At 45.0% G+C, this 6,000-nt stretch overlaps 1 protein-coding gene across 2 annotated transcripts in view; it reads right to left on the bottom strand.

Annotated features, from left to right (window-relative positions):
- KIAA0020 (KIAA0020 ortholog) overlaps positions 1-5,397 on the bottom strand; it is a 41,291-nt gene extending 35,894 nt beyond the window's left edge. For both annotated transcript variants that reach the window (XM_011988352.1, XM_011988351.1), the window contains exon 1: positions 5,308-5,397. The gene's annotated coding sequence lies outside the window, so the exon portion shown is untranslated. The remainder of the gene's footprint in view (positions 1-5,307) is intronic.
- Positions 5,398-6,000: the final 603 nt, after the last annotated feature.

Below are 6,000 nucleotides of genomic sequence, written 5' to 3' on the forward strand. Positions count from 1 at the left end.
GGCAGCGTGGACCCAAAGAGTGAGCAGCAGCAAGATTTATTGCAAAGACCGAAAGAACAAAGTTTCCACAATGTGGAAAAAGACCCGAGCGGGTTGCCCGGGGCTGGGGCAGCCTGCTTTTATTCCCTTATCTGGCCCCACCCACATTCTGCTGAACAGTACATTTTACAGAGAGCTGATTGGTCTATTTTACAGGGAGTTGATTGGTCCATTTTGACAGCGTGCTGATTGGCGTGTTTACAATCCTTGAGCTAGACACAGAGTCACAGAGTGCTAGTTAGCTAGATACAGAGTTAGCTAGATACAGAGTACCAATTGGTGTATTTACAAACCCTGAGCTAGACAAAGAGTGCTGATTGGTGCATTTACAATCCTTGAGCTAGACACAGACTCACAGAGTGCTAGTTCTCCAAGTCTCCACTAGGTTAGCTAGATAGAGTACCAATCGGTGTATTCACACACCCTGCACTAGACTCAGAGTGCTGATTGGTGCATTTACAATCCTTGAGCTAGACACAGAGCCATAGAGTGCTAGTCCTCCAAGTCTCCACTAGGTTAGCTAGATACAGAGTACCAACTGTTGTAGTCACAAACCCTGAGCTAGACACAGAGTGCTGATTGGTGGACATATGATCGATCCTCCGGCTAGATATAAAAGTTCTCCAAGTTCCCATCCAGTTCAGGAGCCCAGCTGGCTTCACCCAGTGGATCCTGCATGAGGGGGGCGGGGGGCTTCAGGCAGAGCTGTCCACCAGTCCCTAGCCACGCCTGCACTCCTCAGCCCTTGGGCTGTCTATGGGACCCGGCGCTAGGAAGCAGGGGGTGGCGGCTCAGACACAATGGGCTGCAGGTCCTGAGCCCTGCCCCGTGGGGAAGCAGATAAATCCTGCGAGAATTTGAGGAGAATTTGAGTGCAGCGCCAACCAGCCGCACTGCTGGGGGACCCGGCGCAACCTCCTCCGCAGCTGCTGGCCCGGGTGCTAAGCCCCTCACTGCCTTGGGCCGGTGGAGCTGGCCGCTGAGCCTGCGCGGTGCCCGCCGGAACTCGCGCTGGCATGCTCGCGCTGGCCCCTGAGCACACTGTTCGCAGCCCCGGTTCCCGGCCACGCCTCTCCCTCCATAACTCCCAGTAAGCAGAGGGAGGCGGCTCTGGCCTCAGCCAGCTCAGAGGGGGGCTCCCACGGTGCCATGGCAGGCTGAAGGGCTCCTCAAGCGCCGCCAGAGTGGACGCCAAGGCCGAGGAGGCGCTGAGAGTGAGGGCTTCTAGCACATTATCACCTCTCAATGACCATACCTGCATCTCTTAGCTCTTGTATGCCATGTAGTTTTATAAGAATCCATTCATTTAACATGTTTTCTCTATATTTTTGTTCTAATTTTTATATTGAAATAATTTTAGCTTTACAAAAGAGTTGACAAGATACACAGTTCACATATACCCTTTTCCCAGCTTCCCCTAATGTTAACATACAATACTATTAACTAAGCTACAGAGTTGAGTTGGAGTTTACCAGTTTTTCCACTAATATCCTCTTTCTGCACCAGGATACACTGATTCTGGCCATCAAGTTTCCTTTGTATTTTGTAGAATATTCCTCATTTGGGGTTTGCCTGATGTTGTCTCATGATTAGGCTAAGGCTACACATTTTTTGGAAGACTACCAGAGGTCAAGCTTTCTTCTGGTAGTACTCTACCAGGAGGTACATGACATTAACATGACTTATTACTGTTTATGTTAACCGTGTTCACCTGGTCAAAGCAGTGTTTTCCAGGTTTCACCACTGCAAAGTTGCCACTTTAACCTTTCCATCTTTATTAGATCCAAGCCACCAAGTCCAGCCCAAACTCAGAGGAAAATTAAGCTCCACTTCCCAGAAGGAGGGGTCTAAAGAATCCAGGCATATGCTAAACTACCACAGCAATTAATAAACATTTTAGACAAGATGTTTGGAGAATATGTAGACATCCTATGTCCTCCTAAGTTTTACCTGCTAACTTCAGCATTTGTTGGTGGATTTTGGCTGCAGCAATTACTGCGTTTAAATGGTGATCTTCTATTTCTCTTATTACTTTTACCTTTGTTATTCTGAACTTTTCTGTAAGGAAGACTTGTCCCATCTTTTCTATTTACTTATATCGTATAGTCTCAGATATTTATTTCATTCCTTGGTTATAATCCACTACCATTGTTATTTTGTTGCTCAAATAATTCTAGCTCCAGCCAGTGGGAAGTTTTTCAGGTTGCTTCTGCGTCCTTTTGACATGGCCCATCTGTTTTGTTTTGTTTTTTAAAGCACACCCTTATTTTGCGGCACTAGCTCCAGGTTCATTCTGTATTTTCCTTAAACTAGCCCTGAAATTAGCCACTTCTCCAAGGAATCCTGGTTCCTTTCTTTAAGAATGGTATTTAAAAACCATGATCTGAGTGCTAGGTGTGCTTGCTGTCACTGAGGTGTCCCTGTTTCTATGTCCCTTCAGCAGACAGATTCAGGAAACACACATATGTACATTAACCTATGCATATGCACATACCTATATTTATTTTTATATCTATTAAAATAACATGAAGCTCATACTAATGTTTCCAAATCTAATCAAGCACCACAGATTTTATTCTAGGCATCTCCTCTTGCTCATTTGTAAGTTCTTTCTCTGACAGTGAGCAACCTGCTTCCCACCATCTACAATTTATTTATACGTATGTTCAACCCCACTATACATGTATACTTTCAGAACTGCTAACCTGTACCTCATGAGAAATAAATTTACAATGACGATACAGTGTTGAAGTACAATTCTGTTTTGTATCCATTCAAAACACTTTTCCAGAGTTACTTAGAGGCTTGCATGGTGGCTCACGCCTGTAATCCCAGCACTTTGGGAGGCTGAGGCAGGTGGATTATGTGAGGTCAGGAGTTCAAGACCAAACCCTGTCTCTACTAAAAATAAAAAAAATTAGCTGGGCGCAGTGGTGGTGCACACATGTAATCCCAGCTACTCAGGGGGCCGAGGCAGGAGAATCACCTGAACCCAGGAGGTGGAGGCTGCAGCGATCTGAGATTGTGCCACTAAACTCCAGCCAGGGCAACAGAGTGAGACTCTGTTTCAAATGTTAAGCTACCATAGCAATTAATAAACATTTTAGACAAGATGTTTGGAGAATATGTAGACATTCTACCTCCTCTTAAGTTTTACCTGTTAACTTTAGCACTCAAGTCAGTGGATTCTGCCTGTAGCAATTATTGCTGCAGGCAAAAAAAAAAAAAAAAAAAAGCTACTTAGATCAGCCCTTCACTCTCTTTAGTGAAGTTATATGTTTATAATATAGCTTAATTGATTGGTCACAGTCAGCATTCCATCCCCAGAAATGCTGGCAGATTTATTAAATGTGCATATAGTCAAGTTTACTCTTTCTGGTGTATAATTCTATGGGCTTCAACAAATGGCTAAGAGTCATGCATCCTCTACCACAGTATCTCACAGAAAAGTTTTGTCACTTTAGAAAGTCCCTTGGTACACCTCCTTTGTAATCAACTCCTTCCCTCTTCCCTGACTGCCAATGATTAGGTTTTCATGCCTATTTTGTCTTTTCCAGAATGTCATTCATATACATGGAATCATACAATATGTAACTTTTTGGGTCTTGCTTCTTGCACTCGGCAAAATGCAATTTGCTTTGCTCAGGGACCCTGTACCTTCATAATCAATCATCACATTCCATAGTGTCTCTCAGAATTGGCCCCTCTTTTTCCTTTCCCTCTATTACCCCATTCTGGCTCCTGTTAGCTCTTGCTCAGTTTTGTTTAGATCCAATCTGCTTTGATCCACTTTCTGCTGCCTGATTAATCTTCCACTAGCACACCTATTTCATGTCATTTCCATGCTCCAATAGCTTCAAAGCTTTCCCACTGCCTTCAGGAAAAAGTTCCAATTCAGGCATTCACAGCCATTCAAAATGTGGTCTTAGTTCACCCCACTCATCAACACCACACAGGAGTCAATCTTTCTCATTATTCTTTCTCTGAATAGTGAAGTTTAAAGCCATTCTCTCTGCCAACACAATTCCTACCCATCCTTCAAATTCAGTTTAAATGACATTTTCTTACAGACCAACCTCTAAATGTCAGCATTCCTCAAATCTTTGTCTCAGGGAACGTCCATTCTCTCTCCACACTTCTCCCTAGATGGTCTTATCCAATCTCCTGGCTTTTTAATGCTGAGTGCTCCCAAATCATGTCTCCATTATGAACTTCTCCTTGGGCTCCAAACTTGTGTATAACTGCTTATCTGATACCTCTAATTATGTGTCTAACAGGCACCTTACCCTTAATATGTCTAAAACATACTTCTCTTATGTTGTTCTCTATGTTATTGTTGTTTGTCCCACAGACAACAAGATACTATTTTTCCCTGCCCCACTGTCCCCTATCTCAACCAATGGCACATCATCTCTTTTACTGCTCAAGTAAGAAACCTGAGTTACCCTTGACATTTTCCTCTCTCTTGTCTGCCACACTGAACCATAAGTTAGTTCTCTTAAATGCCCCTTAAGTCACCACCCTAATGCAAACTATTATCAATACAATCTCTTGAGCTTCCAAATTAAATACATCTTCTAAAGAGAACCAGGGCCTATTCATTATTCTCACTTGCTTATAAGCCTTCAATGTTTTCTACACATGGTAATAGCAACGGAAATGTTTTCCTACTGTATAGAAAAAAAAATTCCCATCATGTCCTTCAAGGCCCTACAGAACCTAGTTCCACTCTATCCCAATAACTTTATCTTGTACTCCAACTGTACTCCTTCCTAGCTCCCATCTCAGAGACTTAGCCCATTATTGCCTCTGCTTGAAGTACTCTCCGAGTTTCCAAATCTCCGGGTGGCCTCTCGCCATGCTTTAGATCTCCGCTTAAAGATCACTTCTTCAAACTCCACTATCTCCCAACTCAGCTTCCAGTTCGTTTCCTCCCAGCACTTATAATCTGGGTACATTCAGCTACACCACCTAGTACTGGAGTTGGTGTTTCTGAAACAGCACAGACAGGCTGATCAGGCCGAGCACGGGCTGGGATTCTAGAGTGAAGCTAGTCCAATCTAACCCAGCACGCAAGGCAACGTGGTGGGAGAGAGGTCGGAGCTCCGCCCTCCTTGCCAGGTTCCAATCAGTCCCAAACTCCTAGCCCAGAAAGAGGCCACAGGAGACTGCCCAGTGGACAGCAGCCCCGAGAGACCTTTCCGACTTCCATCGCCCGGCAGGGCGCGAACCCCTCCTAGGAGCGACCGCTGAGCCGGCCACACTCACCGCACACGTGGGACAGAAGCAAGTTGCACAGCGGATCCCGACTGCGGCTCCGCTTCCGCTTCCTTGCCTTGCTCCGCCCCCGGACCGCTTTTTTTCAACTTCCGCGGCGGATCAGTGACTAAGAGGTGGAGCTTACCAGGCAATACAAAAATTCGGAGTTTCTATTGGTCCGCTGCTGTTATGCCCACTCTTGAGGAGCGAGTATTTTGGCCCTTGAAAGGATCCGTCGGTCAGAGGACGCGACAACGGTCACGGGAAAATGACGTCATTAACCCTGTCGCTTCCGTGCTGGAAAGAAAGGGAGATCTCTTGCGAGGTCGAACAGGCTGCTCAAGGAGAGACTTGGCCGGCGCGGTTAATAAGAGGCCTGAATCCCGTAGCCTGAACAAATATTGAAGTAGCTAAAGTTTCTAAAGTGTGTTAATTTGCATACTTCCTGAGCAGTCCAGTGTGGAGGATAAAAGGGGTATCGTGAATCGGTTTGAATTGTAATCCCGTTTTTTTCACTTGCTAGCTATGTGGCTCTGGGAAAATTACAAAATTTTTCTGATCCTTGGCTTCCTGATCAATAAGATAGAAATAATTAAGTTACACGTGCAAAGCGCTTAGCATGGGACGCTCTCAATAAATGTTTGCCATTTTTAATGTCTGCTCGTGCCTGGAAAGTGCTGTTATTGCACTTTATACTTCAGG

This window comes from Mandrillus leucophaeus, unplaced genomic scaffold, assembly GCF_000951045.1.
Source record: "Mandrillus leucophaeus isolate KB7577 unplaced genomic scaffold, Mleu.le_1.0 Scaffold329, whole genome shotgun sequence".
NCBI lineage: Eukaryota > Metazoa > Chordata > Mammalia > Primates > Cercopithecidae > Mandrillus > Mandrillus leucophaeus.